Source organism: Malaclemys terrapin, chromosome 2, assembly GCF_027887155.1.
Source record: "Malaclemys terrapin pileata isolate rMalTer1 chromosome 2, rMalTer1.hap1, whole genome shotgun sequence".
Classification (NCBI taxonomy): Eukaryota; Metazoa; Chordata; order Testudines; family Emydidae; genus Malaclemys; species Malaclemys terrapin.
In genome coordinates this window covers 36,006,334-36,018,175 of record NC_071506.1, presented here as the reverse complement: position 1 = coordinate 36,018,175, position 11,842 = coordinate 36,006,334, and the positions used below count along the sequence as shown (strand labels likewise).

At 42.5% G+C, this 11,842-nt stretch overlaps 1 long non-coding RNA gene across 3 annotated transcripts; it reads right to left on the bottom strand.

Annotated features, from left to right (window-relative positions):
- Positions 1-477: 477 nt before the first annotated feature.
- LOC128832055 (uncharacterized) lies at positions 478-11,754 on the bottom strand. 3 transcript variants are annotated; one of them, XR_008443882.1, is made up of 5 exons: positions 11,188-11,754; positions 9,953-10,033; positions 8,826-8,880; positions 1,506-1,588; positions 478-1,395 (listed from the first exon to the last, which is right to left on the bottom strand). It is a non-coding gene; the product is annotated as an uncharacterized LOC128832055 (long non-coding RNA). The 3 variants fall into 3 exon arrangements; XR_008443880.1 differs by lacking the exon at positions 11,188-11,754 and adding an exon at positions 10,295-10,836; XR_008443881.1 differs by lacking the exons at positions 8,826-8,880; positions 11,188-11,754 and adding an exon at positions 10,295-10,836.
- Between the last annotated feature and the right edge of the window lie 88 nt (positions 11,755-11,842).

The following is an 11,842-nucleotide window of genomic DNA, read 5'->3' as shown; positions in this document are numbered from 1 at the left end:
GTTCATTTTGTTTTGGGATCTTTGGTCCTAGTTTATTTTTATTTTTAGTATTAGTTATTGTTTTTTTTGCCTGTTGGCTTAAAATAAATTGTAATGTTGCTGCCTCGGGTGGGACACAACTGAGAGTATCAATTCAGGACAAATTGCTTAGAGCAGGGCAGTTACAGCCCAAGACTGGTTTTCCTTTACCATTAAGGCACACCAAACCAGCTAAACAGAGAGGTCTTTGGTTTCACCCCACTAGCTAACCATAAGTTGTACAAGCAATTCTCTTAGACACTCCAGTTTCCCAGTATCACCTCCAGTACCACTCATTATGGGGACGAATGGTTATGAAAACCAATATCCCAGTAAAAGAAAAAAGGATCTCTCGATCCCAAAGGACCAAGCCCCAGACCCAGCTCAATATACAACTCAGATCTTACCCACAAATCATGCTGTTGCCAATCCTTTAGAATCTAAAATTTAAAGGTTTATTCATAAAAGAAAGAAATATAGATGTGAGCTAAAATTAGTTAAATGGAATCAATTACACACAGTAATGGCAAAGTTCTTGGTTCAGGCTTGTAACGGTGATGGAATAAACTACAGGTTCAAATGTACTCCAGAGACTTGGCGTACATCCACAGCTGGGATGGGTCATTCAGTCCTTTATTCAGAGCTTCAGTTTGTAGTAAAGTTCCTCCACGGGTCAGAAGCAAGATTGAAGACAAGATGGAGGAGATGCAGCAGTCTTTTATAGTCTCTTGCCATGTGGCCTCTGTTTTCTTTGTTCTAAAGACAAGCTATCTAGTACATGGCATGGAAAAACCTTAGAGTTCTGGCCATAGGCATGTCCCTACATTCCTTGCTGAGTCACAAGATATATCTGCCTTCTCTCAATGGGTCAGTTGTATAGCTAATGGTCCTTAATGGGTCATCAAGCAAGCTAGGCAGTGCTGATGCCAAATTGTGTGCGGTGTCACCCAGAAACATAGCACAAGTTTGAAATACAGACAGTATAAAGCCAATACTTATAACTTTAAATACAAAAATGATACATGCATACAGATAGTATAATCATAACCAGCAAACCATAACCTTGTCATAGACACCCCACTTGACCTCCCCTGTACAAGATTTGGTGCCACTATATGACCTTGGTTGCAACAATGGTCTATATGGTCACAGTTCGTGTCAATAATGTCACATAAACACAAACCTTTTAAGGGGTATGTGTAGTGAGACACTCCTTCACCCCCATCCAGGGGGTACTCCTCCATCATGGTGCACTCTATCCGGCTTTAAGAACTGCTCATTTGATTGTGCCATGCCTGTTAATGATGGCCACTCCCAATGTCTCATCTGCCTAGGAGTAGGACACATAGCAGAGTGTTGCTTTCCATGTTGCTCATTCTGCAAAAGAACCATCAAGAACAGAGAGCTAAAATTATTCCTGCTGTAAAGAACCATAAAGCTCCAGTTCCCGCCCCCTAGAAACCTGGAAAGGATCAGCCTCATCTCACCTCAACACCAGCCAGCTGCGTTTCCTCCTCTACCTCTCCAGTGGTCTCTTCCTATAGACCACATTCCTCAACGGTTTCTGTGCCTTCAGAAAGGGGGAGAAAAGAGTGGTGTTCCAATCAAGAATCCAGGTGCAGAGCACTTACTGTTACCCAAACCCTGAGTAAAAAAACTCAAGACTTCTCCTCACACTACAACAACTAAGACCTCTGGCTCTGAATCACTTCCCGGTACCTTGGCACTGAAGAGCAAATTGACTGACTCTTTCTTTGTCCCACAGAGGTCATTCTGCCCTTGGGTACTAACTGTTACAAAGCACTCCAGCACCATCTGTGGCACCAAGACCCTTGGTTCCCAATGTTATGCTCACAGCATACTCACAGAGAAGTTAGATTAAAAACCTTAATACTCTTTCTGGAAGGTGACACTGGGCTAAATAGCAGTGGCCATCAATGAGGGTCTCCTCCAGCCTGCTAAGGTGTTCTGCCACACTCCTGTTTCTATTTCAACCACTACAAAGAGAGGGGATAGAAAGTACCAGATCCCAAGGAGGGGCTTGAATATTTCTATCAGCACCTGACTGTGAGAAGATTCCAAAGAGGCTAGTTCTTTTCAGCCATAACCATAAGGTCTATGCCAACTACCAAGCCTTGCCCCTGGAGTATGATTTTTTTTATTTTGGCATAGAATATCCAGCATGATGGATAAATGACTGAAAAAAACACTAAGGAATAAAAGACATTTATGGCAGAGAGCCCTTGACAGCTCTGACGTGGAGGCACAGACTATGGCATGTACTATTGCCATAAGATGTTTTTCCTGGTACCAGGCATCTGGGAGCCCACACGAGGTCAAAACAATCATAGAAAACCAGTTTGGAGAAAACCAAGCTATTCAACACCACCACCACCACCACTTCACGGTCTCCAGGACATTAAAGCCACTCTTCTATCCCTGGATCTGTACATCCCCACAATGCAGAGAAACTAATAGTCATACTATAAGCACAAGCTTCAACCTCAGTACTACCTCCAAACAGTGCTCTTCTAAGCCTCCAAGAAAAAAAACGCTGAGGTACCACAGACATTGACCATCTGCTCCCTCCTTGCCTGCCCCATAGTATGGACTGTCTTCCAAGAACCAGTTTTGACATGCGTTTCAAGAGCCTGGGAGAACCTCCTATGGATCCTCTTTCTTTTACACCCCCTCCTTTGGAATCACCTTTGGGAATCACCTTTGAATAATCTCAGACTAGTGGATCTTTGAGATAGTAAGCAAGGGGTGTATCCCCTGTGGTTTCAGTCTTCATCTACTGCCTCCCTCCTTTTCCTGTCCCTTTCTATGGAACCCTTTCATAAGAGACCATTTTGGAACAAATGAACTTCCTAATACAACATGGAGCTGTGGTAAAAGTACCCTTGAAGTTTAGAGGAAGGGGCTTCTTTTTCCTGCCACTTTCTAGTTCCAATGAATAAAGGGGCTGGAGACCCATCCTTGATCTTTGACATCTCGATGTGTCCCTCTGTCTTTTCAAATTTGGTTTGCTCAGCCTAGCCTCCTTCTGCTTCCCAGGATCTTTTATACTGGTTCACAGCTCCCAACCTTCAAGATGTGTACTTGCATATTTCCATTCACAGGGTATGTCTACACAGCGACTAGACACCTGCGGCTGGCCAGTGCTAGTCAACTCGGGCTTGTGCAGCTCAGGCTGTGGGGCTGTTTCATTGCTGTGTAGACTTACGGGCTCAGCCTAGAGCCTGGGCTCTAGGACCCTGCGGGGTATCAAGGTCCCAGAACTTGGGATTCAGCCTGAGCCCAGAAGTCTACACAGCAATGAAACAGCCCCACAGCCTGAGTAGGCTGGCATGGCCAGCTGCAGATTTTACTTTGCTGTGTATATGAACCCACAAAGAGTCCTCAGAGTCATACTTTTCAGTCTTTTGACGGTTCCTTGAGTCTTCCAAAGATTCTAGCCTTAGTGGATGCCCATCCATGCAGGATGGAATACAAGTATACCCTGTCCAGATGATTGACTCGTTTGGAGGAAACCCCACAGAAAGCCACTGACTCAATTCACAAATTCTTAATCTCTTCACTTTCCTGGGACTCGGGGTCAACAGTGACATTATTGCTTTAGATCATTAATGTTTCCTTAGCAAGAGGTTGCCAGTTTCACTGAAACAAGGTGGTGTTAGGAGAAACCATTTTTGTTGGTGTGATCTTGCTAATTTTCAACCTGTCCCAACCTTTCATTGTTGGGCACAGTGATTGTAAAACTTGTAGCAAAGCAGCACTGTTACCTATAATCTTCAAATTTCCTTTATCTTTTTAGTCAATTTTTAGGCCTGGCTGTTGTGCAGAGACGATGTTGGTCTGTGTGGACGAATATCTAAAGATAGACAAAAATCAGATTTCTTTTATATCTGTCATGGGCCTGTAATACCATTGACAACAGAAGTCTGTGAAGGATGGGTCCTGGTGAAATCCACAACTGTCACTGTTAAAATGCCAACAATTATAATTGCTAGTTTATTAGTTGTTAACCACCAACAACATGCTGATCACTGTTTGAAACAGTAAAAAAGACAGTCCCTACTTAAAAGAGCATATAGTCTAAAAGACAAAGAGAAGATAATGCACACTGGCAGAACCAGAGAAAGGAGGTAGAGAGAAATTTCTTTCTTTCTTCATCTCTAATGTAATATTAGGTCAGAAAGAGCGATTGATGTGGGCGAGTATTAAGGCATCTGAGATACTACAGTAATTTTGCAGACACTAAGGGTCAGGGGAATCTTATCCCCATTGTACCTGTGAGCATCTGAATCACATCACTACAGCAGCCTATGGGGGCCTACGGTTTACAAACGGATGGAACCAACTACACACACAACGTGTTTTGTGGGCCAGTAGGTTTTGGCCCACAACAGGTTTTGTGGGCCAGAATAGATCTGCTGGCCATGCCCCAGACTTCAAAGCCTATGTACATTCCACTTTTTTCTTGTGGTAAACCATGAAACTTGCAATGAATATCTTCTCTGTTGTACACAGGGAGCTGTAGATTCTGACTGCAATGTGTCCTATTTAGGCCCCCTACCACATCAGACTTTTAACCTCCTTTGTAAGATTCTGCTTAAAGAATTGTGGGCCTTATAGCTATTCCAATATACTTATGTGGGTTTTATAAGTATTAGTACAGTTACTCATTTTCTTTCCATCTCAAGGAAAACTGATTTTGAAAGCATGACCCCTATTTTATGTAAGATGCAAAAAGTACAAGGCAGGCTTTGAAAGTACAAGGCAGGCTGGCATTCTGTCTAATGTAATCTCTCAATGATAGATACTTCAGTCTCATTAAAACTGAAGGAACTCTCTTCACCTCTAATGAAACGAAGTTCACTTAAACTTTTTTTTAAGGTGCAAGTTGCAATCACAAAGCTGGAAACTGATATTTTATCATCCCTTTCCCCAACTTCCCAAAACAACCATGTGTATAGGACTTCACTTCTTGCACAGATATAAATAATGTATTCAAGTTACTTTTTATTCAACCCCTGTACAATCAGAAAAAGCTGGAAGAAAAGGCAAACTCTTAAATCTTTCAACTATCAAAATGAATAATTAGATATTAATTTTTTAACAATCCACAAATTTCTCCCATTATCTTTTATGAGAATCTAATTAACAGCATACAGTAAAAATGTTTTGACATCTCATCTGTACTTATTAACTTTCTTATAATGAATGCAGATGTTTCAATGGAAATAGTATTAAAATATAACCATACAGTGAGATCTTGTGTGAGTCTTTCCATTACTATCTGGCAGGACACTCTTCTGGAGAGAAGTGACTGTAGTATTACCATGCATTTGCTGACTCTAATTTCATCTAATGCAATTTTCCCCTTAGCATAGTAAAATGCCAGATTTGATTAATGCTGGTCTTTATAAACTTTCACGCTGCACTTGTATATTTGATTTTAATCTGAGGTATGTCAGTGAGCACCACAGGGACCATCTTCAGTAAAAGGTACCAGAAAGTGTCAGATGAGTGCTAATGATCTCAGTGCACAAGGAAAAAAATGTTGTCCAATTAGATATTAGCCTTTATAATTCTAGTGGCTCTGCATTTGGAATATAAAATGAACTTGTATAAGATACTGGCTCCTTTCCTCATGGTACACCATGGTAAAATTGTAATGCAGAATTTTATTTGTTTAAATACAATGGAGTTGATTGTTCTCTTCACAGATCTGCTTGTGGTAGCAGTTTAGCAGTGTTTCCATCTCTCACTCTACCTATCATCTGAATTAAATGAGGTTCATGAAAGATTTTTGTGGCTACTTGGCAGATGTGGAGCCCAGGCAGAAATGAAATTTCTATCTAGAAATTTACTTACAAAAAGCTTTTATGACTATCTCTCTCAGGCATATTTTCATTCCAAAGGAAACCATATGCCAGTTCCAAGAGAGCTAACCTTACTTGAAAACCTTAGATGCTTTAATCAGAATTGGTTGTGGGGTTTGAAAAATGTCTACTCTCACTCACCCACAGGTAAATACTTTAACACTTGGATACATAAATTAGGCACCAACACAACCCCCATATTAGGTGCCTAAATAACTGATTTTCACAGATGCTGAGGTTCCATAGTTCCCACTGACTTCATTGGTAGCTGTGGATACTGAACACCTTACCAACTCTGCCCTGGAGTGATACCAGGATAAAGGAAAACATCTAATATGTCTTTCAAAATCAGTTTAATCTAATCTGGGACTACAAACATTAAATTACCTTAATCATAATCCACAAATATAATATGGCTATTACATGCTGCCACTACAGGGCAGAGATAAGGTTGTTTGGGTGCCCTAACTGTGCATTCATTGATTTGGGTACAATTATAACATGCATTTGATGTATATTATCCTAGTTTACTGATGTGTATTCTCATCCTTAATGTCATTTTTGTCTAGAAATTCACTAATGATCTGGAAATAGGGTTGAACAGTTAAATAGCAAAAATTTTTGATGATGCAAAATTACTTAGGTTAGTAAAGTCTAGGGATGACTGCAGGAAACTTTAGAAAGACCTACCAAAGCTTGATAAGTGGGCAATGCAATGGCAGATGAAATATAGGGCTTGTCTACATGGTGAATTAGTGTGTGGCAAGCCAGCGTGTGAATCTATAGCACACCAGCTTGCTGCATGCTATCTCACTGTGTACCCTGCTAAAGCACAGTGAAAGTCCCAGATTGCAGCTTAGCTCACTGCACTTTTTAAGCAGGTGCACTGTAGACTTATACCCTCGTTGCCAAGCACTAATTTGCCATGTAAAATACAAAAGATTTTGTGGTTTATGTAAAAGAGAAATTTAGTTTCCATACCTGTAATTTTTATGTCTTGTAATGGATGGCACTCGATACCAACTTTTGCCCACTAAACTTGATATTGGTAAGACTTTCTCATTCTATTACAACAAAGGCTGTTTTAAATTATTAGTTTTTAATTCTCCATTGAGTTCAGACTGACTCTGCTGACGTACTGCAGCAACACACTCTGACTCAAGGAAATGAGTTCCATAAGCTAAAGGTAGAAAATATGAGTAAGTCTCTGATTCTGCAAAAACTTACACACTTTCTTAACTTTAAGCATATGAGCAGTCACATTGAGTTCAAGGGGACTATTTGTACTTAAACTTAAGCATGTGCATAAATCTTGCAGGATTGGGGCATGATACTGTTGATAGAATTAACAACATTTAAAGTACAACATACATCATTTAATTATTCCAGACCTCTATTAAAGGAGGTTTGTGAGAGTTTTCAAAATTAAGTGCTGCTATTTCACTGGGAGCTCCTCTTGTGCAGCAATCTTGAAGAAACTGGAGAAAGCAACTTGACATTGTAGGAGAAGGATGAGACCAGAAAACTTGGATTAATAACCCCAAGAGTATATAAGAGTATACCTTTAGGCAACTGGGATTTATGGAGGTCACCCAAAAGAAACTGGAGGATGTATCTGACAACAGTCAGTTGGAGTGAAATTAGGCTGAGGGCTCTGCAGCAGGAGAACAAGTCTAACAGAACATTGGAAGAGAAGGATTAAAAACGGGGAATCTGATTTTCAGAAGTGCTGAGCACCCACAAATCCAGCTGAAGTAAATAGGAGCTGCAGGTGCTCCGGACCTCTGGAAATCATGCTCAGCATTTTTGAAACGTCACTAGTGAGAGAATTACTAATTAATGTTTCTTGAAAATGAGTTCCATAGCTGATAAGACCCAGTATTGATATTTTGTTTGTTTGTTTAATTATGGATTGCTATTGCTGGAGTTACTCTAGACTATGTGGTAAGAAGTTTGCTTCAAGTACATTTTCAACAGTAAGTCATCCATCTAATGTAGATATCAATAACAGCACTAGAGAAAATTATATGCAAGATGACATGGACATAAATAGGTAATGTTTCCCTTTAATTGCAGGAAAATTAGCATAATGATGGCTAGATCTGTTGAGAGAAAGAGAAGGTAGATTTTTTGAGATCTATGGAGCATAGAAAAGTCAAGTGGAACCATTTCTTCAATGAGTCATAGAATATTTTCTGCTCTGGATCTTGCTTTTCACTTACAAATTAAATACCTGGATAAGGCTCTGAAGGTGTGTGTGATTTTGGCTCCTATTCTCAGATTTATTTATAATTATAACTTTATTGACAGAGGATATGGAAGGAAGAGGGGAAATCTGATATTTTAAACTAAGGTTGAGAATACATATTAGTAATTTAAGAGTAAAAAAATCATAGGCATATTGACATTTTCAAAACCAATCATAAATTTAGAAAATTCAGAGTTAAGATTACACTTAAAATAAAATTAAACATGTTAATGTATGTAATGCACACAAACAACCTTAACTCTGCCCTATAGTGATGTCATCCTCTAATAACAGCTATGATTAAGGCAATTTTAGTGTTTGTGGTCCCAGATTAGATTAAATTGATTTTTATAAACTTTTTTTTCCATATCCCTTCCACCTTGTGATATTAGCAGTTACTGACACAGCTTCATGACCTGGCAGAGTGGAGAGAGTTGTCATAGAATGGGGTTCTGCTAATTTTTCTGATTGTTTTTAGAGAGTGATGAGTGATTACTTCTCCTTCCCGAATGCTAACTTGGGGAATCCCACAGGGACCAGTCCTGTTGATTCTTCTGTTCAACATCTGTTATCCCATAAGTAGAGATCATGAGATGATATGGGCTATAACATATTCCCTATGCTCATGACACCTAGCTCTACATTTTCTCTCTTTTGACCCAGAAACTTACCCAGTGTCTGGCAAAAACTGGACACTGCATGAAAGCCATTTGGTTGGAGTCCAATCTGGCAAGACAAAGGTAATGTTCATTGGCAGATGAAAGTGCTTTGAGGACCTGGTGAAAGCTATAGTTGTTCTATCATTTGACTGCATCTGCTCAACTGGTGTCAAAATGGTTCACAGTCAAGCGGGGTCTTACCAGACTCCTCACTATTCCTATATATACAAGTCACATCAGGTAACAGAATATCCTTCTTTCACCTACAGCTGACAAATAGACTTACTAGGTGAAATTCAAGGCACTGGTTATCTTTTATACAGTTATACTTGAATGGTTTAGGCATATGGTACTGAAAGGACTGCTCCACCATATCTAGCCTACCATTGGTCTGTGTTCCTCCAGCACACTAGAAATTATTGTCCCAAAGACTTGACACTTTCGAGTGCTGGTGGCAGAGTGGTTTTGATATTGAGGCTGTTCCTTAGAATTCATGTCTTTTGGAAACACAATTAAGGATAAATCTGGCCACTTTTAGAAAGAGGCATCACTTTGCTTAGGCTTTTCAATATGGTTAAATCTTTGTTTCCTAGCCCAGTTGAAAGGGTGCTGGCAGCAGTAGAGTATGCTATTTGGTCTCTTACTGGGAATTTGAATCTCTCAGTTTAAGTTTCCTAATATGTTGATGGACACCAAATAAAGTGTGTAGTAATAATAAAGCTGACTAGAAATATCTTCTATTACACATCATGTAAAAGAATGTCAGGTGACTATCTTAATGTATTTTTAATAAATGTATTGAAAACCAATAGATTTGGTCTAAATGTGGTTCTCTAAATCTGCATCCAGATATGTTGTTTGTCGTTTATTTTTGCTAAATGGCATTTTTTGGCACCCATTGGTTCTTTTCCCAGGTGTGATTGCTTCCTATAGAAATTGGGGGTGGGGGATGAGTATGTGAGCTTTGAGAGGCTTTCTCCAGTGCAACCTGGTCCCTATTGTAGAAGAAAGATTCAGTTGTGCATGAAAACTTCCTCCTCCTTTCCCTTTCTTTTCCATTGTAATGCGCCATTGAGTTTCTGCTTTGGAGGCTCAAAAGAACCCCAACCCCAACACATACACTTCCGGGCAAATCTTACCCTGTGCAGCTGGGGAATGATGCTCCAGTTAAGAGTCTGTGACGGGTAATAGTAGTTTAGGTAAACGGAGATAAAGAGCCGCTGATGGAGAAAGCAAAGTAATTAAAAGGAACAAGGGAAAGAAATAAACTGAAAAGTAGTCAGAATAAAAGTACTATATTAAAGAAAGTGAAGCAAGAAAGACAGGAAATTCATTAGAGTAAATTAGGTAAGAGACAGAAAATAGACGTTAGATATATTAATTGAAGGAGAGTATTAAGATAATAGAGTAGAAAAGAAAACTCAGAGGAATTACATTATTCAAAGAGTATATGTTTATTGTTTCGTTTCTTTAGGACTCACCGTTGCTGTTGTCTTTTCAGTAGGTTAATCCGCTTCCAGACAAACATCGGTAAGGTACATGGCTATGTGCAAATTTGACTTTTCTTTCTCTGTGACCCGAGTTTGGATTGTGGTTGGGTGGTATTTTATTCGCTGTCTCCTACACTTTGTGTTGGATCTAAGTGGTGGGGCCCTGTACTGTCATCAGCTTCCAAAGGAGAAAAGTTGAGTCAAGAAGAACCTGAGCCCTCTCCCCAAGGCCTGAGCTCTCCAGCCGTTAGCAGCTGGGATGCTGCACCGGCCGTTCCAGAACCCCTCACTCAGGTCAGGGCAGAGCTCAGCTCAGATGCTTTTAATAATTGTACTGCTGTGACTCTTTTCCGGTTATGGGTTATGTGCCTGGGTGTGAATAAAGATAGGGGCGTGCACCGCTTTCCCCTGCTTACATCCAGCGGTGCACTGTACCCGGTTAGCTCCCACCCCCTTTGTACCTTTGCTCCATCGCGCTTTCTGCTCCAGTTCGCCTCCACGCACATCCCCATCTCCTCCTTCCCCAGGGGCTGCTGTATCTCACGCCACCTCCTTTCCCAGCCACTTCGCCCTCTCGTAACCCCCTTCTCCCTAATCCGATTTCTCTGGCTGCCTTTTCCACTCTCACTCTCTGCTCTCCTCTCCCCCTGCCCCTAGCTCCTCTCCACCCCCGCCTCTCGGGAGAGCCCCGGCAGCGGCTGCTGGGCCCAGTCTCTCTCCGCCCCCTCTCTCGGTGCGTCCGCCCCTTGAGCAGCTGGGCTCGGTCCTCCCAGCGCGTCCGCGGCGCTTGGCTCCTCCTTGTCCTTCCTCGCGTGATTTTTATCGCATCCATTTTTGTGCATTTATAAATAAATAACAATAATAATAATAAACCTTCTCCCCACCTCCTCGCTGGGCGTCGGTCGCCCGCGGGAAGCGGAGCCCCGTAACCCCGTGGCAGGAAGAAGCGTCGCTCCGGGCCAGGCGGGGGGCAGGTGTACGGGAGCGAGAGCACTTTGTGCTGATACACCGGCAGGAGGACGCGGAGCTCCCTCCTGTGACTCCGGCTCTCAGCGCGGCGATGGGTTAGGCGGGTTGTATCCAGCAGCCGAGCGCGGCGGCGGCGAGGCCCGCGCAGGAGCACCTGCAGCAGGAGGCGGCGGCGGCCGCCAGCGGCGCCCCACACACAGCCCCCGCCATGGACCTCGGCGTGGAGTTATGAGCCGGCTACAGCTGCCGGCGGCTGGGGCTCGCGTGCACCCTGAGGAGTTTGCCCGCGCTCTGCGCTTTTGGGCGGCAGGGCTCCTGTCACACACACCCCGCTTCGTCCCCTGCAACCGGCCTCCTGCCCCTGGCGTCCCTGCGGCCCCTGGTTTCCGGGCTCGGACTCTCCCTCTGGCGCCGGGGTTAGCGTAATCTGGCCTCGCTCCTTCTCCTGGGGTCAGTCCCGTTCCCCCGCTCTCTGTCTGGCCACCCCCTCGCTGCCCAACCCCTCAGGTCTCCGCCCGTTCCGCTGCCCCCCTCCCAAAGTCCCTGTTCATTCCGCTTCGGCCCCCTTCC